General features: G+C 44.8%; 1 pseudogene; it reads right to left on the bottom strand.

Annotated features, from left to right (window-relative positions):
• Positions 1-987: 987 nt before the first annotated feature.
• On the bottom strand, positions 988-1,795 carry LOC147978700 (uncharacterized; annotated as a pseudogene).
• Positions 1,796-25,378: the final 23,583 nt, after the last annotated feature.

Below are 25,378 nucleotides of genomic sequence, written 5' to 3'. Positions count from 1 at the left end.
GTAGGTATCGTAGCATAGGCATAGCAAAAGAGCAAGCAACTAGCAAGCAAAGATAGAAGTGATTTCGAGGGTATGATCATCTTGTCTGAGATCCCGCAAGGAAGAAGAACGAGTCCATGAAGAAGACAAACGGATGTAGTCGAACGAATCCTCACAACACGACATTCTCGGAACCAACCCGAAGAAGCAACACCGGAAAGAAGCAAACAACATGGTAAACAACCATCACATAAACATGGCATGATGCACAACCAAGAATGATGCATGTCCGGTTTAAATATGCATGGCATGGCAAAAAGCACAAACAACTCTACAAGTTAAGTGGAGCTCAATATGCAACGAGTTGCATATTGACGACACACCACATCAAATATTTAGTTCTCTCTCGGTTAGATACTCAACAATTTACATGTTGGTTAACATGGCAAGAGGTGAAGCATAAGTAAACTAAACATTTAGGCAAGTTTAAATGAGGCCGGAAATAACAAACAACAAATCCGGTAAATCCCCGTATGCAATTATCAATTTGGTGCAACAACAATTTTTAAACATTTAAATGTTATTATCATGATGCAAATGACATGTGCAAGTTTATGCAATTTTTTATTAAAAGTTGACAAGAGCATTATGAAGCATTTGTCACCGTGGTGCAAAGGAAAGGGGTGCCACGGCAACGATAACAAAAACGGTGCCATTGCAGCGTTCCGGTTCCGGTACTCGATTGAGATACCGACGCAAAGGGAAAGTGTGCGGAACATGACAAGCAAGGATGGTGGGGTGATCTCGGATACCGAGTTCCCACATGTCGTTGGCAAGGCAAAAAGAGGGGCGACGTGCAAACGCGATTGTCTCATATCACATAATATGCATTCGGTCCACGGATGGTCGTGTCGATGGTTATACCTTTCGAAGCGTGCCTTATCGGAACGGATCAAGTTCGCAGAGGGAAGTAGGCATTCTCGCGATGGCGGTAGTGGAAGTAGTTGTTCACGCGATGGTAGTCGGACTTGACGATACCGTTACACAGGTCTTCGGCAATCGTAGTGGTACCCATTTTGTAGTCGTGCACATTCCGTAGAAGTTCGAGGTCACGGCGAGGATCTTGACGTCCACGGAGTCTTCAAGGGTCGACGGTAGTGGTACTCGGGTCGTCGGTGACGGTAGTCGTTCTATGCATCGGGCATCAAGGTACTTGCCGAGGTACTTGCCGTTCTTGGCGGTTCCGAAAACGGCGGTAGATGAACAAGATGCGTCGTCGTGGTACTTGGCAAAAAATCTCAAAGAAAATGTCTGACGGTCCACGTACGGGTCTTGGCGACATTCTTGCCCATCCAAAACGAAACAAGACATAAGGGCCTCTGGTGGACAGCGGGCGAGCAGCGGTAGAAGATGTCGAGCCATAGCTGCTCATGCCCAACAATGAAACAACCAAATCGGCCATGACTTGGTGCTGGAGCAGAGCATCAGGAGGCAGGGCGTTGCAGGAGAACGGGGCCGGAGATGGGGGGCGGCAGCACAGGAATGGCGGCTTCCTGAGGAGCCTCGGACGGCCATGGCGGCGCTGGTCGCCGGCATCAGGCTGCGTGGCCTGCGGGCAGGCAGCGAGGGCGAGGAGGCAGGGCTTGCCGGCGGACCTGCTGCATCGGCTAACGGCGACAAAGGCAGAGGTGGGGAACGGCTTGGTCGTGGCGCTAGCGAAGGGAGGAGACGCGCGGAGGAGGCTCGCGGGCAGGCAGCAGCCATGCTGCACAGGGCTCCAGCTTGGGGAAGGCTTGGCGCAGGGTGACGGCGCCATGGGAGATGCGCTGTAGAGGGAGAGAGGGAGGCGCACGGGATCGACAAGGAGAGGTCGAGGGATCGGGCAGAGGGGAGAGGTTGAGGGATCTCTCGATCCCTCTGGCGGCGCTAGGAAATGAGGAGGAGAGGGAGATGGGATCAAGCGAAGGCGGCGCTCGGGGGAAGGACAAGGGGAATCGAGGGGATGGGGTCTCCTGGCGCTAGGTTAGGATTAGATGGGCCTGGAGGCCGGCCTAGTAGAGAGGGAGGGGCTACCCTAGAGAGGCCGGCGGCTGGACCTTAGGCGGGCTTCTGCTAGGAGGCTAAAGTGGCCAGATGCCTGGCTGGGCTCCTCTCTCCTTCTTAATTCTTCTCTTAACAAAAACAGAGAAAAATAAGAGAAAGGAAAAGAGAGAAGAGAAGGTTAGAGGAAGAATTTGGGCATGGGAAATAAATTTCCCGGACTCGCAAAAATGCGCATGTTCCAAGAAAAATGGAGTGGGCATTTTTTAAAGTTTTAAATTCAAACTCATTTGATTTAAAATCAAATGGTGTGAATAGGAAGTGAGGGTTAGGAAGGACCAAAAATGTTTGAATTTTTGTTGGAGCTCCGGAAAATGACAAAAGAATTTATGGGCAAAGTTTGGAGACCAAGAATTGAGATAATAAAGGCATGGGATATTTGCAAGTGTGTTATGGTTAATTCCAAATAAATGGAATAATTACTATAGCTCTCTAAATATCGAGAGGATATGTTGTAAAGAGAATCACCATGTGAATTCCCTCGGTTTAAATGGATCGAAGATCCATACGATTTATTTAGTTGAGTTAAGAAAAGAAATGACATGATGGCATGATGACATGATGCAATGCACACGATGCAAAGATGAATGCAACAGACGAAACAAAACACACAACGAAACCCTGAAACCCTGGAAGGCATCTGAAGCTCCGGTCTTGGGGCGTTACACTTATATTGCTAGAAAGTTTAAAATTCAATCTAAAACTCAATGTAAAATTCAGTTAAAGTGATCTGAATATAAAAACTCTTGGAGTAAAAATTCAGTCTAAAAGTTAGTTAAAGTTTCAGTTTTAGAGTAATTTTCAGTTTGTAAAATTGAGAAGTGTATTTTTTATTTTGAAACTTAGTGTAACTATTTTCAATTTTGATGGAAAATCAGTCTAAAAGTCAGGAGGGGGATCTCTGTAGATTGCATATACAGATTTCTTGAACAGTGCTATTAATTACAAATAGAGCAATGTTGAAAATGAAACAAAAGGAATTGGAAAACCAAAAAGATAGGCATTCTGTTGTAAGTAAGCTAAGATAAAAAAGTGTTCACTTTAAGTAATTATTTACAACAAGCATTGTGTAGGAAAATGTTATGCAGGCTGTAACTTGAACTTGAAGAACTCCTTAGATAGTTTTTTAGTCTCCTTATACAAAGCAAGCTGAAGTTTGAAACCTATTTCTCCTAAGCAGACACTGAAAAATTGCAGATAAGTAGACACTAAAAATTGCAGCCATGTCAAAGTGCCATTTCATTTGGGAGCAGTAACGAAAACTGTATGTGCTGTCATAGGTGCTGTGCTGTCAAAAACTGTATGTGCAATCTCCAGAACAATTATGCTTATGTGAAAACTGTATGTGCAATCTCCAAATGTATCATCATAATGTAGGTGTTGTGTTGTGTGATTCTTCATGCTGAGAACTTCAACTTTTTCAACTTGCTGGACTATATGTTCATTGGTACTACTTGTGATGCTGCTGCTGTACTACTTGGGAATTTTGTCAACTTGTGATGCTACTGCTGTACCCCGAGAGGCCCTTGATTTTGCCGGAATGTCGATTAACTTCTGTTCCGGCAAATTCGGGTACTCCATATGTCCTATTTTTAGCAAAGGTCATGCTGAAATTTTCCGTGAATTTTAGCATGACTTTGCTAAAAATAGGACATATGGGGTACTTGCGACTAATGCATAGGCCGGGGTATCTTAGTACTTAGTTATGTAGGATCAACTGCCCCACCATTCTTGCTGCATTAAACCATAGGTGGCAATAGAGCCAAGTGATTAGGCCCAACTTAGAATTCTTGTTAGCATCGATAAACCCTAGATGATAAACCCAACATAGGTGGCAATAGAGCCAAGTGATTAGTGCCAAGTGATTAGGCCCAACCTAGGGTGCCTCGGCATCGATAAACCCTAAATGATGAAAACTTAACTTCGCTTCTATAGGGTGCCTCGGTGTCGATGAGAACCTAAATGATGTACGCTTAGGCTTTTAGGGTGCCTCGGTGTCGACAAAACCTAAATGATGAAAGCTTAGGCTTTTAGGGTGCCTCGACGTCGACAAACCCTAAATGATAAAACCTTGGCTTTTAGGGTGCCTCGGTGTCAATAAGAACCTAAATGATGAAAGCTTAGGCTTTTAGGGTGCCTCAGCGTCGACAAACCCTAAATGATAAAAGCTTAGCTTTTAGGATGCCTCGGTGTCGACAAACCCTAAATGATGTAGTTTTGAATTATGAACGTAGGATATGTCGTCATCATCATCGGACGTCGAAAGTCTCCCGGCGGAGTGCGACTGGTGCCATGACGATCGAGGTCTGTGCGACATGCCTCACCTGGACGATGATCGGCGCTTCAGCATTAAGCTCGAGGAGACCTTCGAAGTTGAAATGGTACACAACGACGACAAGTGTTATTTTCATAATTAAGCATGACTTCAACTATTTCAACGTGTAATTTTCATCTTTTACAATTTGAGTATAGCTTATCCCATGCCATGCAAGACGCTATGTCTTGGAGAGGATGGATTTTGAAGACCATGAAATTTCTGAAACAAAGAAAATTCACCTAAGGACTCATCACGATGTGGACTTTGAAGTAAATATATATAATTCCGAGAGCATAACCCATTTTGGTTGCAAAAATTGGGAAGCATTTTGCAAGATGTATGGTTTTGATGTGGGTATGCTTATCACCATGGATCTTGGTAATCCTGACATCAACCAAGACAATATGGACATTTGGGTCCTTGTTGATACGCCTCCAGTTCTACCGCTATGTGAGTTTCTCAAACATAGTTATTAGCTAATTTATATTGTTTATTTCAAAATAGTTGACAGCTTGTTTCCATTGACAGCTTATTTTTATTGTTCAAAGAATGTGCGGGAGATGGTAGACAAAACCCACTACACCGATGGCTCCGAATTAACAACTTACAAGGAGAAAAATCATCTGGTCAGATTTTGTACTGACATTGAGAATTACATTATCCACAATCAAACTCCTCAACATTATGGTAAATACGTGCCACTAGTGCATGTGTTCAACTACGGTAACTACCATGGAGATAACCTGGTAAGATTTTTACTATTACAACATTCATGCATCTTTTGCATACTTCTAAAACTAGTACATCATTGCTAACTATGAAGTTATTACTATGTTTTTCAACAGATAATCCCAGAGAATTGTGTGCCTCATATGATGTATCAGAAAGGTAGTGTTAATGTTTTGAACATACAGCCAGGTCGTCCTACGAATCTCAACTGTCCATACGAGATTTCTAAAAGAAGTGGAGACATGAAAATCAAAGGATGGAAAAAATGTATGGACAGTCATAAGGAGATTCTTGGAAGCAAAAGGAAGCGAACCGCAAGAATTGGAGACAGGATGTTCTCCATTCTCCATAATGGAGAGTCAGGGTCTATATCTTTTTATGCTATTTTAGCTTAAATAGGGTATTTAGGTCCTGCCTAATACTGATGATCATGTGCTAAGAACAATTAAGTAGGGTTGGTTCGATGACTATCAAGATGATGATCGTATGACTTGTTATGAATAACGAGTAGAAGTTGTATGATGATGATTAGTAGGACTTGTTAGGATTAGTATTACTTCCGACAAACTCGATACTCGCGGTCTCGAGACTTGTAATGTTTTATCTTTGTTCGGTCTTTTGAATTCGGAGACTAATATGATGAATTGTATTCGGAGAGTAATCTTCTATTGTATTCGATGAATCTGCTGTTGCTGTGTGCTACTGTCTATATTCTGTCAAATAATATATTTTGTAACATGTGCAAAAATCAGAAAAGTAAAAAAAACCTAATATTCATACTAATGGCGCATCACTACAGAGTGCGCCATTAGTATGCCAAGTATACTAATGGCGCATCCATCCGCAGTGCGCCATTAGTGTGCCAAAGCACATGGTTAAATATGGCCCCTGGGTGGCATACTAATGGCGCATAGTGTTATATACTAATGGCGCACTGGGTGGTGCGCCATTAGTATACGCACCAGTGGTGCGCCATTAGTAAAAAATACTAGTGGCGTGATACTAATGGCGCACCAGTGATGCACCATTAGTAGGCAAAACTAGTGCGCCATTAGTAGGCCTTTTCCTAGTAGTGAAGGGAGCGGGTGTAAGGCGTACAGTACTACTACTAGTAAGCAAGCTTCACCTCATCCTGCGAGCCACCGCGGCCGTGGGCGGGGGAGACGACGTACTAAGCAAGCTTCTCCTCGTTCAGCGAGTTGACAGGAAACATCAAAAGTACTCCGGTGTATAGAGCCTTGCCTCTAAGGTAGGCCCCACATGGTTTGCCACTTTTTTAACATAACACGTCAAGTCGCAATTTGTTTGTTCACCCGTGGTAGACGATCCTCCCTCCACCAAGTGGAAAACCAGTACACGGTCAAATTACCACATGGGCTGCCTTTTCGTACAGAAATGAGCTCAACCGTGTACCTGCGCGGGTGTGGTTGGGAAAGAGACGGGAGTGCGTGCACCGTGCGTGCACCTCTTCTCTTCGTGCACATCCCCCGCCTACATTGGTGTGTGTGAGAGATACAAACCTAGACAAATGGCTTGTGCGGAATAACTACTCTTCGTAAGCCATTGTAAGAGTGGACAAAATGGTGAAGGAGGAGATATGGGAGCGGCGGAGGTGTGCGATTCTTGGCCGGCGTTTAGCCTCATTTAAATAGGATATTAAATAGATGGCGGACGGGAGGAGCTCGGCCGGCGTTGCATTTAATGCCGGACGTGTGTCCAAAGTGGGTTTCTCGGCTTCCACACGGGCGGGTTTCATGGAGGCGTTTGAATGCGGCAAGGAGACGTGTTCAGCCGGGCTTGCAGTGAGTGGCACCCTCGACTCTCACGTAGGACACCGCGCCGTTATTCCACTGACGTGTGGGCTCTTTGGGTACATGGCATGCATGTCAGTGACCCAACGCAGGCAGCGCACAACAGAGGAACGTTTGGTGGGCCAGGGCGGTCAGAAGCGGGCATTTCATAAACCGATGATTGTTCATTGAGTGTGACGTCATCCTTTTCATGTAGATAAGCCTACTATGTTGATAGCCCATTCGATACGTTGTGATTCATAAAGACCGCTGCAAACATCAATGTTCTTCTTATCACAAATAAGATTGATTAATACCCGTAACAATCCATGTCCTTAACAAAGGGTGCATGCACGTATGAGTTGAGCGTGTGTCTTGCGTCGTGTGCCGTGTGCATGCAGGTGTGCGAGTGGTGCGTGCGTGCAAGGGTACGTCTCAGTGTTGCATGCATGTGTGCGTACGTGCGTGTGTTCATGAGTGCATGTGTACGTGTCAGTGTTGCACGCCTGCATGCGTGCGTGTATTCATTATGTGTATGTGTCAGTGCTGCACGCCTGCATGCGTGCCTGTCTTGCGGGCGTGCATGTGTACGTGCGGGGTGAGGCTACAGGTCAGTCAACTGACTTTTTCATCTCTGATCATTAGGTTTTCCAGCCGTTGGATACAAAATCAAGGGCCTGCAGTTTATCATCAAACTCCACCCCCTGAGTCGCCAGCCACCACCGGTCGAACCGCCGTCCCCCGCCGCCCGCGGCAGGCCCGCGCCGCCACGCCGCCCCGCCTGCACCGAAACCACTCCCCACCGCCGGTCCGCCGCTGCACCGGCAATCCCTCTAGCCCCCCGCACCGAGCTTTTTATCCGACGATCCCCACCCCACCGCCCAATCAACGCCCCCCCACCGCCGGCGACTGCCAACCAGAGGTCTCACGACTTCGAGTACCCACTGACCACTAATTTATTACCATTTATGTCCTTCATATACGCGCTGACGGGTGGGCCCTATGGTAATGTGCGCTGCTGAATGTGGACCGTTTGACTAGTCAATTGATCGTGTCATCAACAAATTACGGAGCTGTATGGTGAGCCAGTGACCGTATGATGACCCTAAAGTGTATTTTATTAACACAGTACAGACTCAAACTACCATTTCTTTCTTTCATATACGGGCTGACAGGTGGGCCCCATGATTACGCGCCCCGATGGTGCAACACTAGTTGCGCCACGTGGAACGTTTGACTGTTCAATTGATTGTGTCATCAACAAAATACGGAGTTGTACGGGTGAGCTAGTGACCGTATAATCATGCCATGTATTTTTTAACACGGTACAGACGCAAGGGCTCATATATACGTCCAAGCACTCACTTCTATAAGCGCACACATGCAGACCCTACCCCTATGAGCACCTTCGAGTGAGTGAGCCAGCATATGAACGCACATCGCCGGAAAATACTAAAATTAACCCAGGATAAATGCGAGCACCGGGACTTTAACCCTAGTGGGCTCGAGAAACCAATGTCCTCCTAACCATCCAACCACATGTTGGTTAGCACGACAAAATGTATGTGGTGACCGTGATGAGCTTATTCTGAAGTCCAGTGACCATATCGTGCTTTCGCTTCATATACAATGACCGTAAGTGTTGTCAACAAAATATGGAGCACGCATCAAATGCAAAGTCCGTCAGTGTCATCAAGAAAATACGGAGACGTATCGTGAGCTAGATACCGTATGATCACCACGAGAATGTATACGGTGGACGTAATGAGCATATTCTGAAGTCCAGTGACAGTATAGTGCCTTAGCTTGAAATACAGTGACCGTCACGTGTGAATGTGTGGTGGGCATGCATACTTTTAGAGGGCCGAGAGGTAGTTTGTGTGCGTACGTGATAGTGGTGTAGAAAGAGGGGGTGTCCGGTGGAGACAAGGAGAGATATTCCCTTCGTTTCTCTTTCCCATGACTAATGTTTTAGGAGAATATATAAACATTCACAATGCAGAGCAAATATTTTTGGATGCACCATGCAATTAACTTTCATGTATAACATTGTACTATTGTATATGCTTATTTTCTTAGTGGCCGATTGCATGTGTGGTGTGGTGGGCGCATCATTTCTAGTTGTGGTGGGTCAACATGAGGACTCATGGGTCGGTTCCATCCTGCGCCACATAGGTTGGACCGGGATGCGTTATACGAAGACCCATGTGGAGGACTTGGCGTACAACACGAAGCTAGCTACCAGGGTCGCGGAGGACTCTATCCCGCCTGGTGATAAGCCGACTATATATGATTTGTAACCCTAGGCCCCCAGTATGTTATAGAAAAGCTTGGGGGCTAGTTCGTCGATAGTATACACACACGCACAATGCCTGGTATTCACGTGTACTATGTACACACCCCTATCACTAATATACAGTACTAGGAGTAGGCTTTTTCCTCAACTGCAAGGGTCTGAACTAGGGTAAAACTTTGCCTCGTATTACCATCCAGCCTAACAGTCAGGGATATCCTACCGAATGATATGATGGAATCATATCTGCCAACTACTAAGAGAGAGGTGTGTCTGGAGGGCAATGTGTGCGAGAGAGGCCTAAAGATAATGTGCGTGCGGGAGACACGTAGGCACATATATGTGCGTATAGAGGGCTAGTAGAGACCGTGTGTGTGTGTATATGCATGTGAGAGAAATAGTGTTTTCCAACTGAGATTATTGAAAAGAGTGGTACATAGTAGTCAGAGAGAGAGAGAGACAGAGAGAGCATGTTCGTGAGACTCCCCGACACCCCGAGAGAGATTGTGAGCAAGTGTGAAAGAGAAATGCCGATGCATATAAAGCGTGTGCACTTATGCGGTAGATAGAGAGATATATAGCGCGTTTGTGAGAACGGGCCGAGGCATAGTGCATCTATGTGTAAAAGGCGGTTCTACGCATTAAATTAACATATAAATGGCATTATTATTTTTGGATGAGACTATGAATTTTGCAAATTGCGTATGGACGAAAATTGGTCTATCAAACACCCATACTCTATTGAGTTCTAGCATGTGCATGTGGTTATTTCATATTATCGATCCATAGAGTGAGAGCGGTTTGAAATACATGCAATGGATGCTTTTGCAATTCATATATAAACATTAATTAGTGCACTCCATGTTGTTAGTGTGAAGCACTTTATACATGTGTCACTTGCATGGATACATTCCAAATTGCTAGCTACGAAATAGAATACATGTCGAATTCAACATAAAGGGGGCTTCCAAGATTCGAATTCATAGGAAGAGCATTCATCTATTTGAACCTGAGATAATGGCATTTGTAAATCAGATGTAAAAGGGGGCATCAATCTTTGCTGTGCGTTTGAACTTGCTATATATGTTCATACGCATGTCTAACTTTTTTTTTTGCAACCAAGGAGATTATATCTGGAACCATGCATGAACTGAGGTAAGTTGCATATTTTTTAATATATACTCATGTACAATGTATATTCAAATGTACCCCCTCCATTCCAAAATAATCGTAGCTTTAGGATTTTCAAGAGTAAAGATTTGTGAAGTTTGACAAATCTTGAAAGTTCAATTCAAGAGAACCGAAAACGTTAATGCTTCTGCTCCCAAATATTGAACGAAGCGCCAAATAGGCCTCTGGTCACCCCGAAACCGCGCGAGACTAATATTTGGTGGTAGGAAATTACTGTCCTGACTCTGGCCCGTGTAGCCTATCGGCCCGATGTCCAAAGGTCTAAACCGGGGTAGGTTTGCAACTTCACCATGACGCCAGTCTCAACCGCCTCCGAGAAGCATTCATACGCCGTGGGCGCCTAAACACCCATGCACTCGGCCAAAATCTATCCCGCCCACATTTGGGACACCTGAGATTACTGTCCTACCCCCAACCCGCAATATGTCCAAAATTTTAGATGGGGGCAAAGTTTGTAACTTTCCCCAAATTTCAAACAAGTGCATCCCAAACCGAAACATTGTTCCCCCTTAGTTCCCCACCTCCCTCCGTTTCCCCATTCATACTCTGTGGGCGCCAAAACTCCCTCTCCACCAGCCACGAAACCCCAGCCTCCTCCGTCCTCCACCCCATAGTGCCCAATCCACTGCCGCCCTCCTCCATCACATCGGAGCCGGTACCCCGACGTCATCGTCCAACGCAACCGCAACGCCCTCAAGGACTTAGCAACTGAAGCCGACGTAGAGCTGCCTCCACGACGCCGACGCCGACGTGCGCCGTACCAGAACCACTCCGACCACGCCGTCCTGTGCTCACTGCTGCCGCTCTACTGTCACAACCGTCCACCGCACCGGAGGTGTTCCCGCTACGCCGTCGTTCCCCACCTCGGATCTGGTTCCCCGCCGCCGACAGACGGCCACCGCACAAGGCAACAACTTGGCCATAGGTTCGTCCAAGGCTCCACCGTCCTCCACAACTTCCCGTTTCCAGTGAACCACAAGAAGATCATTGGAAAAACAGAAGGAGGACACAACACTGCCAGCAGAAAGAGGTACTCCTCTTCCCTTATTCATGCAAACCTTATGTCTCTTCTCACACCGTATTCATCCCACGAAAGAAACTAGTTGAGCTCTTCTTACTGCATCTTCTTCGTGATACTAAATGCACAAGGTTTCCTCCCTTTACTATTTCACCTTTGCTAGAGGTCAGTAGCCCGCCTGGATTTCAATTCAGGGTCAGTCGAACCGTGATTAAAAGAAGCAGCACCCTCTTAGGCGCGCGGAGCACCTAGTCCGCCTGTTCGTCGGGGAAGCGGCGCATCGGTGTCTATCATAGGGGTGTGGGTTGCAGGATCTGCTTGCGCCCGATCTAGAGGTCCGCGGGGCTTGAATGGATGGACGGGGGCGGTGCCAAGCACGGCGGTGCGGTGAGGTCGAGGGGAGGGTGCAGGCAGGGGACTGGGCCGGTGGTCGCTGGCGTTTCGAGGAAGATCATCAATACTGACTGGCTGGAGGTCGATGAAGGCGATATGCCCGTTCTTTGTACATCGGACTAATACGTCTCCAACATATCTATAATTTTTGATTACTCCATGCTATATTATCTATTGTTTTGGACATTATTGGGCTTTATTATCCACTTTTATATTATTTTTCTACTAACCAGAGGCCCAACCCAGAATTGCTGTTTTTTGCCTATTTTAGGGTTTCAAAGAAAAGGAATATCAAACGGAGTCCAAACGGAATGAAACCTTTGGGAACGTCATTTTCTCACCGAACATGATCCAGGAGACTTGGACCCTACGTCAAGACACAAAAGAGGAGGCCACGAGGTAGGGGGGCGCGCCTACCCCCCAGGCGCGCCCTCCACCCTCGTGGGCCCCCTGTTGCTCCACCGATGTACTTCTTCCTCCTATATATACCTACGTACCCCAAATGATCAGATACGGAGCCAAAACCCTAATTCCACCACCGCAACTTTCTGTATCCACGAGATCCCATCTTGGGGCCTGTTCCGGAGCTCCGCCGGAGGGGGCATCGATCACGGAGGGCTTCTACATCATCACCATAGCCCCTCCGATGAAGTGTGAGTAGTTTACCTCAGACCTATGGGTCCATAGTTATTAGCTAGATGGCTTCTTCTCTCTTTTTGGATCTCAATACAATGTTCTCCCCCTCTCTTGTGGAGAACTATTCGATGTAATCTTCTTTTTGCGGTGTGTTTGTTGAGACCGATGAATTGTGGGTTTATGATCAAGTCTATCTATGAACAATATTTGAATCTTCTCTGAATTATTTTATGTATGATTGGTTATCTTTGCAAGTCTCTTCGAATTATCAGTTTGGTTTGGCCTACTAGATTGATCTTTCTTGCAATGGGAGAAGTGCTTAGCTTTGGGTTCAATCTTGCGGTGTTCTTTCCCAATGACAGTAGGGGCAGCAAGGCACGTATTGTATTGTTTCCATCGAGGATAACAAGATGGGGTTTTCATCATATTGCATTAGTTTATCCCTCTACATCATGTCATCTTGCTTAAGGCGTTACTCTGTTTTCATTAACTTAATACTATAGATGCATGCTGGATAGCGGTCGATGAGTGGAGTAATAGTAGTAGATGTAGGCAAGAGTCGATCTACTTGTCTCGGACGTGATGCCTATATACATGATCATACCTAGATATTCTCATAACTATGCTCAATTCTGTCAATTGCTCAATAGTAATTTGTTCACCCACCGTAGAATATTTATGCTCTTGAGAGAAGCCACTAGTGAAACCTATGGCCCCCGAGTCTATCTAAATCATATTAATCTTCCAATACTTAGTTATTTCCTTTGTTTTTTTTACTTTGCTTTTATTTTACGTTGCATCTTTATCATAAAAATACCAAAAATATTATCTTATCATATCTATCAGATCTCACTCTCATAAGTGGCTGTGTAGAGATTGACAACCCCTTATCGCGTTGGTTGCGAGGATTTATTTGTTTTGTACAGGTACGAGTGACTGGCGCGTAGCCTCCTACTGGATTGATACCTTGGTTCTCAAAAACTGAGGGAAATACTTACGCTACTTTGCTGCATCATCCCTTCCTCTTCGGGGAAAACCAACGCAGTTCTCAAGAGGTAGCACGGACGGTGCAGAAAAAATGGACTGGCCTATTTGTTTTTAGTCGACTGTTATTTCCATAGAATCCTGCAGTAATTTTGGTGTGACATGCATGTTGTAGAGCTATCATATGTCTCCCGTCATTTATTTCTCACCGACCTGCTATCTGCTACCTTTACACTGTACTATTTGTGCACACACTTCACCCATACTCGCACTATTGTTTTTTTATGCATGGGTATTTCAGACTCTGACACAGTGTTGATGGATGCAGAAAAGAAAAGACAGAAGTCGCTCCAGTGTAATTCGAAGATAAGCACTAAGCGTTTCAACGCTCTAAAGGGTGTAGTGTCAATAGTTGTAGACAGTAAACGTAGCTCTGCAGTTGATGATCTCAATTTCCACACACAACCATCCCAGGTGCTTGCTTTAACTTTGCGCTGTCAAATGTGGTTGCATGTTGCAGATGGTGTCTAGCTTGTATTGCTTCCAATTTGGTTAAATTGCATCTGCTTACTTTACACATTATACCTTTCATAATGACATGCCTTCCTGTTTTCGATACATACTACGTATGTCTAATAACCATGTTCGTACATCAAACTAATGCTCTTTTGTAGCCTTTGTCAATCACTTATGATGAGACAGTCACCCAAGTGGGTTACTGTGAGACGCCGTACTCGTTTAAAGAGTGCAGTGTCATCCTCCCCACATGATTCTCAAGAAACATCAAGGCAAAATGAAGATAGTCAACGTAGCTCTCTAGTTGATGACCGCAATTCCCCCACACCACCATCATAGGTGCTTGCTCTAACTTCATAGTGTCATATGTGGTTCCATGTTGCATACGGTGTCTAGCTTGTAATGCTTCTAATTAGGGTAAATTGCATCTGCTTAGTTTACACATTATACTTGTGAATATGACATGCCTTCCTATTTCTGGTACACACTACATCTATGTGTTAACCTTGTTCTTACATGAAACTACCTCTCTTCTGTATCCTGCATCAATCACTTACGATGAGTCACCTTTATTCGTTCCATATTGCATATTATTTCTAGCCTGTTGCCATGTATTGCTTCTAATTTGGTCAAATACATTTGTTAGGGCACCCTTTTAATTTGGCAGAGTGATATTGGTTTCATCTTTCATATGGTTTCTAGCTTGTGTTGATTCTAACAAGTTCAAGCACCTTGTGCTTAGTTTACACTTTATACATCATACATGTCAATATGTCACGCCGTCCTGTTTTTCATACATATTCCATCCTCCTATCATGCGGCTGCCTTACATGAAAGTAGTGTTCGTCAGTATCATGGATCAATGAGTTCTGAAGAGCAAATTTTATTCCTTTTTCTTATGGGTTTGACTTGACAAGGCAAAGTCAAGAAAGAGGAAGGAAAAGAGTAAGGAAGGCGATGATGGTGGTCCTTTGCAGCAACGTAAACGGAGCATCTGTACCGATTCTCCTTGTACTGATAGTGCATTACAAGGTCCAAGTCTCCACTCCCCTACTCCACCATCCAAGGTGCTTGCTCTAACTTGGCAGTGTGATATCTGGTTGCATGTTTCATATGGTGTCTAGCTTGTATTGCTCCTCATTAGTGTAAACTGCATATGCTTAGCTTACATATGATACGTGTGAATATGACACGCTTTCCTATTTTTGGTACATACTAGCAAAAGAGCATGTGCGTTGCAACGGAAGAAAAAACACAACACACATTCTTAACTAAACAACCATCACTCAAGACCACAATAGGTCCACCTCCTTTATTTTAGAGATGCATCATATTTGTGTTGCCACTTGTCCTTCTTCTCATCCTCGTCAGTGATGGCCTTAGTGTTCACACAAACCAAAATGTGTTTGAATGTGGTTAATCCTAAGACGTCTTTCTCTCTCCTCCCTCTCCCCCCTCTCTCTCGCTTTCTCTCACACTCGCGATGAGAAATCTGTTGTTTCCCCTGTGATGTACTCAGAGGTATGCATGTGTAGTTCACGATGTTTTCTTTTCCCTATATGACTATAATGAGTGTTTATTTGCAACCCGGGTCGCCGCCTGTATGAAAGAAAAATGGATCATGCGCTATAGTTATAAGTTTGCTTCCAAAACAATATCTAAAAAATATTTAGCAGGTAAAATTAACATCATATTCAGATTTCACACATTTCTCTAATCAAATTTCATATGTAACATGTTAAAATCAGAGTTACGGTTTAAAAGATACGTATAATTTAGAAAACCATTTGTTTGACTTAAATATCTTCCAAAATAATATTTATAAATACTTAACTGGTTAAAAAAACTTATATTCATATTCTACATATTTTTCTAATCAAATTTCATATATAACATGTTTAAATCGAACTTATGGTTTAAAAGATATGGATAGTTTAGAAAAACATTTGTTTGACTTAAATATGATCCGCGGATGGAATACCTAAAAAGTCAGGGGGGGGGGGTTCGAAAAACTGTAAAACAACGGTTCGGTGTGACTTAAATCCGGACTGCGAGTTGATTTCATGAAAACACATGGCCTTTTTTGCAAAACGGTGCGACGGACGGGCAGAAACCCTACATGCTTTATTATTAGGTAGAGACTATATCTGTCTATCACACCACGTTCTTACATGAAACTATTCTTATTGTGTATCCTGCATCAGTCACTTATGATGGGACACCTTTAAGTTGGCAGTTTGATATTGGCTTGTGTCTTGAATATGATTTCTAGCATGTATTGCTTCTAGTTTGATGAACGCCACCTATGACGAGACAGTTTTAACTTGTCAGAATGATATTGATTGCACCTTTCATATGGTGTCTAGTTTGCAGTGCTTCTAATTTGCTGAAGTGCCTTCTGCTTAGTTACCACATTATAGGTGTGAATATGTCAAGTCGTCCATTTTTTCGTACATATTCCATCCTCGTATCATGACTTTTCCTTTCATCAGAGTAGTGTTCGTCAGTATCATGCATGAATGAGTTCTAAAGAGCGAATTATATTCTTTTTTCTTGTCGGTTTGACCTCACAATGCAAAATCAATAAAGCTGAAGGAAATTAGCAAGGCATTGGATGATGGTGGTCCTTCCAAACAACTGAAACAGAGGTTCTCTACAGATTCTACTCCACCATCCTCCCAACAAGATTCGCAAGACAACGCAAGGCTAGACAGTCAACGTAGTTGTGTAGATGATGAGCACATCTCCCCTACTCCACCATCATAGGTGCTTGCTCTAACTTGGCACTATTATATGTGGTTGCATGTTGCGTATGATGTATAGCTTGTATTGCGTCTAACTTTCTTGAATTGCATCTGCTTACTTTACACATAATGCCTGTGAATATGACATGTGTTCCTGTTTCTAGAACATACGTGTACATGATGAGCACATCTCCCCTACTCCACCATCACAGGTGCTTGCTCTAACTTGGAACTGTTGTATGTGGTCGCGTTTTCCATATGATGTCTAGTTTGTATTGCTTCTAATTATGTTGAATTGCATCTGCGTAGCTTACAACTTATACCTGCAACGATCACTTACCCATAAGACACATTTAACTTGGGACTGAGATGTAGGTTGCATCTTGCATTGTCTTCTAGCTTGTACTGCTTCTAATTTCTTGAAATGGCACTTACGACGAGACACTTTTTACCTGATAGAGTGATATTGGTTGCATGCTCATATGGTGCTAGCTTTCATTTCTTCTAATTTTGTTGAAATGCCTTCCGCTTACTGTTTTTTCATACATATTCCATCCTCCTATCGTACGTGTGAATATGAAACACTGTCTTTTTTGTATATATTCCATCCTCCTATCCTGCGCTCACCTTACATCAAAGTAGTGTTCGTTTGTATCATGCATCAACCAGTTATGCAGCGCTAGTTTTATGCATCTTCTTGTGGTTTTGACTTCATAGGGCAATATCAAACAATAGTAAGGAAAAGAGTAAGTTAGGGGATGTTGGTGGTTCTCCGCACCGACGCAAACAGAGACTCTCTAGATTTGCCACTGCTACTGCTAATGAAGTTGAAGTCCCAAGTCTACATGATGAGTTCATCTCCCGTACTCCACCATCGCAGGTGGTTGCTCTAAGTTGACAGCGTGATAATTGGTTACATGTTGCATATGTTGTCTAGCCTGTATTTCTTCTATTTTGATTAAATTGGACCTGCTGAGTTTATACATTATACATGTGCATATGACATGGTGTTCTGTGTATAGAATACACTGCATCTATCTATCATACCATGTTCTTACATCAAAGTACTGTTGTTGTGTATCCCGCATCAGTCACTCATGATTGGACGCTTTCAACATGGCAGTTTGATAGTGGTCGCATCTTGCATTGATTTTTACGTTGTACTGCTTCTAATTTTTCGAATTGCCACTTATGACAAGACACTTTTAACTTGGCAGAGTAATATTGGTTGCATCTTTCATATGGTGTCTAGCTTGCATTACTTCTATTTTCTTGAAAATCCTTCTGCTTAGTTTACACATCGTAGTTGTGAATATGTCATGCCGCCCTATTTTTCTTACATATTCCATCCTCATATGGTTGTCTTACATCAAAGTATTGCTTGTCTGTATCATGCATCAATGAGTTCTGAATAGCGATTTTATTCTTTTGTGTTGTGGGTATGGCTTGACATGGCAAAGTCAAAAAGGGCAAGGAAAATAATATAGTAGGGAGTGGTGTTACTCGTCGGGAGAAACGAAAAAGGATCTACCGTCCAGATTCTGCTGGTACTTATAGTGCAGTAGAAGGTCCAAGTCCACTGGCTAAATCTACAAACACAGTATCACCTGCTCCACCAGCTGCAACATCCGCTTCAACTGTACCAGCATCTCAACGAGTTACTCGTTCGTCTGCTCCGGAACTAGCAAGTTCCCAAGCTGCCTTCACACCTAACACTACTTCCGAAGCACTGCTGACACAACAGGACTTTGTAAGATCAGATGAACCTCATGAGCATCAACACCAAGATGGTACCTGACCGAGTCAAGTTGCACTTGCATGCTCCTTTATATGTACTCTCATAGTTTGATGTACACTAACACTTTCCATATTCGTTGTTGAACTAGCACCACGGCGCAAGCAGAAACAGACATCAGGGATAATGCTTGACAGATTAACAAAATCTAAAGGAGGAAGAATGGAGATCCATTTTGAGGCAGGTTTAAAAAGGCCACGTGATGCTACAGCGTCAGCCAAGTTAGTATCAGAGGCAGCCATTGTCATTAGGTGTCATGCATGTATCCTCCCAACATGGATCCAGTACAGGAGTGAGAAAGACAATACCCAGTTTAATACCTTCCTTGACCATTTATCTGTAAGTAATGTTCTTCATCGCAATTAGTAATATTGTCTTGCTCTGTCCCATACTTTCTAGCTTCCTCCTAATAAGACTCACATTCTTTTCTCAACAGATGAGGTTCAAGTTGGATCCGAAAGATGATGCAACTAAACAAACATGCACTCATGTTTTTCAGTTTTCTCTACGATAGTATCAGTACCACCTTAGAAAATCTCACTTTGAAGGCAGGGCTAACAATGAAATCACCCAAACATCTCTAGTGGAATATATTACAGATGAAGACTGGACAGCCCTCGTTAAACACTAGTCTAATCCAAAGTATCAGGTAGGCTATATGTATTTGATCAGACCACATATTGAACTTGTATTTATGTATGTTCCTTACAAGTGTATCTTCTTCTAGGCTAACAGTTTGAAGAACAAGACCAACCGTTCTAAAGTGAAACTCCAATAGACCACATGATCTCGTAGCTATATTGCACACTGCGATGCTCTTGTAAATAGCTGCTACTTCCTTCTTTTTTCTGTGCCATATTATCGTATCAATATTGACTTGTTCCAAATACAGAGGAAAGCATATGCGGACTAGAAAGAACCTAAACCAAATGCAGTACAAATCTTCAAGGATTGCCACACCAGCAAGATGAAGGGCATGAGCACACCAGTTCAAGCCACTATTGTAAGTCCTTACTCCTCCTGCCTTTGAACTGATTGGTACTATGATGTGTTCATTTAACTACTTGGTTTGCAGCCAATGTTAGTTACTCTGTTCACTTTTATACACAGTTGTCTTAATGTATCATTTCACCTTACATGGTTTAAAAGAGATGAAAGATATTCTTTTGGTCTTGATCTGTAATCTAGTTGTTATGTTCACGTGCGCACACAATGATAAAATCGCATGTTTGTTTTATATCTGTTTGCCCATGACATGAATGATGTCATGCTATGTTCATCCTAGTTTAAACCATGTCTCTTTATCCTTAGATGTCAACGAATGTGAGGAAATAGACAATACAATAGGCATGCTACATGGACATATGTTCTGAAAGTGATTTTATTATGTAGTTGGCACTACAATACATGCTAATGTATTACAGTAGTTCACCAAAATAAGTTATGTATAAACGTGTAACCTACTTTGTTTGTTTTTATCTCATTAGTAACTTATCTGGTACACTAATCTACAAGTTCAAACTTTCAGCAAGTTATGGAACAAATGATTGAACAACCACAACCACCTGAAGGTGACGAGGCTACCACAGGCACAGTGTCACCTCTTGCTGCAGTGCGTCAGTATCTCTCCACTAACAGTGCAAAAAGCACCTTCCTGCGTAATTCTCGGTTGGTTGTCAAGGTAACCTCGTCCAAATCGCCTACTGAACAAAATCTTCCTACTAGACAGAGTGATATATCTGTGCTCCAGACACAAGTCCAATCCCTAATGGACGTCGTTTTGGAAACAAGAATAGTGGTTGACAAATGTCGTCAAGATATGAATGGTTTTAAAACCAGACTATCAGACATTCGCTTCGTTGTTCAAGAGCAATGGTGGGAAAAAGGTGAAGATCGTGATGCTCCATCAGATTCTACAGCCTGAAACATTAGCACTCAGGTCAAATGATATGTGCTTCTATACATCTGATGGTGCTTTTATCTGCAAGGACTATAAACTTTATGCCAACAGGCCTTCTGTTGTATGGTTGGAATTTATTTTGTTGTGATACAGCATTTATGATGCTGCCAAAGGCTGCAGTATTACGATGCTATTTTTGTATAGTGTAGGTTTATCTTAGTAATGTATTCCGCCGAAAGCTTTGTAGGAGCCCAACATGCCAACATTCGTCGGGCCCATTCCAATTGGTCTAAAAATGATTATGGGCCGAAATTTTCATGTAGCCCACTAAAAATATCTAGGCCTAAATCAGCATAAGCATTCATATTTTTCTGGTAGGCATGTGCCCATTGTGGGCCTTTAACAGGCCTAACATAATTTGGGCCCTCAGTAACAATAGGACGTTTACAGGTGTAAATATCTCAAGCCCATAAAAAACATGGGCCTTTAATAGACCGAAAGTGAGATTGGGCCCTGATTGTGCCAAATAACCCACTGGTCTTAGCAGGCCGAAATGGTGGCCCATTTACGATGCGGATCTTTCACAGGCCGAAATTCGAACGGGCGGTAAATGCGCCGACCTAATACACGGGCCTTTAACAGGCCGAAAGTTCGGTCAGGCTAGATTATCGTCATTTTTATATGGGCCGTTAATGGGCCCGGTGTGATGTTGGGCCACATATGGCCCATGGATTTCGTCTGACGTTAACAGGCCGAAAATCACAACAGGTCGAAAGTGGCCCAAATCTATAGTGGGCCTCTGAGGGAGTCCTGGATTAGGGGGTGTTCGGGTAGCCGGACTATACCTTCAGCCGGACTCCTGGACTATGAAGATACAAGATTGAAGACTTCGTCCCGTGTGCGGATGGGACTTTCCTTGGCGTGGAAGGCAAGCTTGGCGATGCGGATATTCAAGATCTCCTACCATTGTAACTGACTTTATGTAACCCTAACCCTATCCGGTGTCTATATAAACCGGAGGGTTGTAGTCCGTAGGCAATCAACTTCATATACAACAATCATACCATAGGCTAGCTTCTAGGGTTTAGCCTCCTTGATCTCGTGGTAGATCTACTCTTGTACTACCCATATCATCAATATTAATCAAGCAGGAGTAGGGTATTACCTCCATCGAGAGGGCCCGAACCTGGGTAAAAACATCGTGTCCCTTGTCTCCTGTTACCATCCGGCCTTGACACACAGTTCGGGACCCCCTACCCGAGATCCGCCGGTTTTGACACCGACATTGGTGCTTTCATTGAGAGTTCCTTTGTGTCATCGCCTTTAGGCCCGATGGCTCCTTTGATCATCAACAATGATACGGTCTAGGGTGAGACTTTTCTCCCTGGACAGATCTTCGTTTTCGGCTGCTTCGCTCTGCGGGCCAATTCACTCGGCCACCTGGAGCAGATCGAAAGCTACGCCCCTGGCCATCAAGTCAGGTTTGGAAGCTTAAACTTCACGGCTGACATCCGCGGAGACTTGATCTTCGACGGGTTCGAGCCACGGCCAAGCGCACTGCACTATCTCGAGGGGCATGATCTAGCTCTGCCTCCGGACAGTGTCCTGGAGGCCGCACATGCATCGGTTCCGGCCCCTAACTCGGAGCCTATTGCGCCAATCGAGGATGAGCGGTTGGATGTCACCTCGAGGGCTTCGATCTCAAAGGCGATCGAGCCGAACACTAGCCCTGCACTCTGCATGATCCGTGACTCCGAGGATCCGGACTCCTTTCCGAACTCCGAACCCCCCGCGCCCCTGCCGATCGAATCCGATTGGGCGTCGATAATAGAGTTCACCATCGCAGACATCTTTCAGCACTCGCCTTGTGGCGATATCCTGAACTCTCTCAAGTCTCTCTCCTTATCAGGAGAGCCCTGGCCGAACTACGGTCAGCGAGGATGTGATATGGGCGATGAAGAAATTCAAAGCCCACCCACCACCCACTTGGTAGCCACTGTCGACAATTTAAACGACGTGCTCAACTTCGACTCCAGAGACATCGACAGCATGGATGACGACGCAGGAGATACCGACGAACCAACGCCCATAGGGCATTGGACAGCCACCTCACCTCACGATGTGTACATGGTGGATACCCCTAAAGGAAGCGACAACGAGGAAAAAGGGGATGGGACGGGAGATCTACCCCCCGAAAAGAAATCAAAGCGTCGGCGTAAACGCCAACCCAAGCCCCGCCTCGACAAAAACCCAGCCATAGAGCAGAACGAGCCGGTAGATGACGAGCAGGCCTTAGAGCAACCGTCCGAACAGGGCAACACGGATAGAGAAACCGAACATCCCTCCTCCGGCGAAAACGGCATTCCGGACGACCTCACGCCGAATAAACCTATGGAGCAGAAGAATCTCGACGAGAGGCTCGTTGCAACTGCGTGCAGCCTAAAAAAGTAGAAGCGGAAGCTAAAAACAGCGGAAGTTGCACTCCGGATTAGATGGAGCAAAGTAATCAATACCACAGATAAGTACGGCGACAGTCGCCGCACTAAAAGCTATCCGAAAAGAAAGCTACTGCCTGAATTCGACGAAGAGGCCCTAGAGCCCTCGCATTCAAAAAATGAAAAAGCCACACGGTCGGATAGACGACCCCATAAAGCGGCAAGCGGCGCTGCACCTAAATCGGCATGCGACCCACTTAAGGATTCGCATCATGGCCCAGTCAGGTCCATTTATGGGCCAAGAAAGCAAGCTCTCATAAGTAACGCTATGAAGCCATCATCAGAATCTGGCACACCCAAATACAGGGGCGCCGCACACCCCCTATGTTTCACCGATGAGGTCCTGGACTATGAATTCCAAGAGGTATTCAAACCCATAAACATAGAGGCATATGATGGAACAACAGACCCTGGAGTTTGGATCGAGGATTATATCCTCCACATACACATGGCTAGAGGAGATGATCTCCACGCCATAAAATATCTACCCCTTAAGCTTAAAGGGCCAGCCCGACATTGGCTTAAAAGCCTTCCCGAAAACACAATTGGAAGCTGGGAAGAGCTCGAGGATGCTTTCCGAGCAAACTTTCAAGGGACCTATGTCCGCCCTCCGGATGCAGACGATCTTAGTCACATAACTCAACAACCCGGAGAATCAGCTCGTCAGTTCTGGAATAGATTCCTCACTAAAAAGAATCAGATAGTCGACTGTCCGGACGCTGAAGCCTTAGCAGCTTTCAGGCATAACATCCGAGATGAATGGCTCGCCAGACACCTCAGCCAAGAAAAGCCAAGAACAATGGCCGCACTAACAAGCCTCATGACCCGCTTTTGTGCAGGGGAGGACAGCTGGTTGGCAAGGTGCAGCCCCAGCGACCCAAGTACATCCGAAACTAGGGATGGAAACGGAAAACCACGACGCAACAAGGACCGTCGCTGGACTAAGGACAAAAGTCCAAAGAGCACAGCAGTCAATGCCGGATTCAAAGGCTCACGACAAAATCAGGAAAAATCGCCCCCCCCCAGGATAACAGGGACGATCCATCCAACCTAAATAAAATCCTGGACAGGATATGTCAGATACACACTACTCCCGGGAAGCCTGCTAACCATACCCATAGAGACTGTTGGGTTTTCAAACAATCCGGCTGACTCAATGCCGAACACAAGGGGCTCGACACACCAAGCGAAGACGAGGACGAACCCCAAAAGCAGAGCACCAGGAAACAAAAGAACTTCCCACAAGAAGTAAAAACAGTGAACTCACTTCACATAACAAAACATGCGGCGCCCGTAAAGGTACGCACCACACGGCCCATCCCCAAAGGGTCCTGCCACTAGTTGTCAAAACCGATCATCTTCGATCAGCTAGATTATTCTAGGAATATCAAGAATGTAGGCTGGACTGCCTTGATACTCGATCCAATAATTGGCGGACTCCGGTTTTCAAATGTCCTTATGGACGGCGGCAGCGGACTAAACCTGATATATCAGGATACAATCCAGCACATGGGCATAAACCCAGCAAGAATCCGCCACAGCAAAACCTCCTTTCAAGGGGTAATACCTGGTCTGGACACCCATTGTATGGGTTTTCTCCGGCTCAAAGTCATATTCGGCTCTGCCGATAACCTCTGCCGTGAAAAGCTGACCTTCCATATCGTCCCGTTCTCAAGTCGCTATCAAGCACTACTGGGACGCGAAGCTTTCGCTCGCTTTAACGCAATACCGCATTATGCATCTCTTACGCTTAAGATGCCCGGTCCACGAGGCATCATCTCTTTGAAGGGGAAGCACTAAAGTGCGCCTCCCCAAGCGGAGGACTGTGCGGCCGATTTGACAGCCCCACAGCAAAATGGCCTCACCGGCCAAAAAACTTCGAAATAGGTCATTCAAGACCACGAACACGGATAGACGAGTTCGGTGCAAAATCATCATTGATGCAGGCCTAGAAGCCATATACCCCCGCACTAGGGGCTCCACGCATATACAATAAGAGACAATAAAGCTCAACCTTATATATCTTACTTTATACTTTGCTTATTTTAAACTTTTTCGGCACGACACGTTTTCAACTCAGTTCCTCTCTTTTACAGATGAACGTCGTGCGGCGCCCGTCCAGGATACGGCACAACGGAGACACAGGCGCAGACGTGCAGTAGGGACCCGTCCTAAAGGATTCTTTTTAGATTAAGACCCTGCGTAAACCTTTTTTACTATCTCTTGTTGCTACACATCCCCTGGTTTTTTCTTTCCGATATAACCAAGGAGGAGGCTGGCGTCTTGGCATGTGGACACGTCAGAATTTTTGCACGTACCTGGACACTAGGGGCTTTTTTAATAAAGAGTGTTGTTTCGCCCGCACTCATAAAGACCGAACACCTTAGGGAGTGTTCGGCATCGCGAGTTTTGGCATTATATGCATCAGCTCCGAATCATGTCTTTGGTCAAATGTTGGGTTGCCCGGCTCCTGAGTTCGGCTACCTTACGTTCCGCTC

This window comes from Triticum urartu, chromosome 3A (assembly GCF_056163025.1).
Source record: "Triticum urartu cultivar PI428250 chromosome 3A, HENAU_Tu73, whole genome shotgun sequence".
NCBI lineage: Eukaryota > Viridiplantae > Streptophyta > Magnoliopsida > Poales > Poaceae > Triticum > Triticum urartu.
This window is presented reverse-complemented; position numbering and strand designations above follow the sequence as displayed.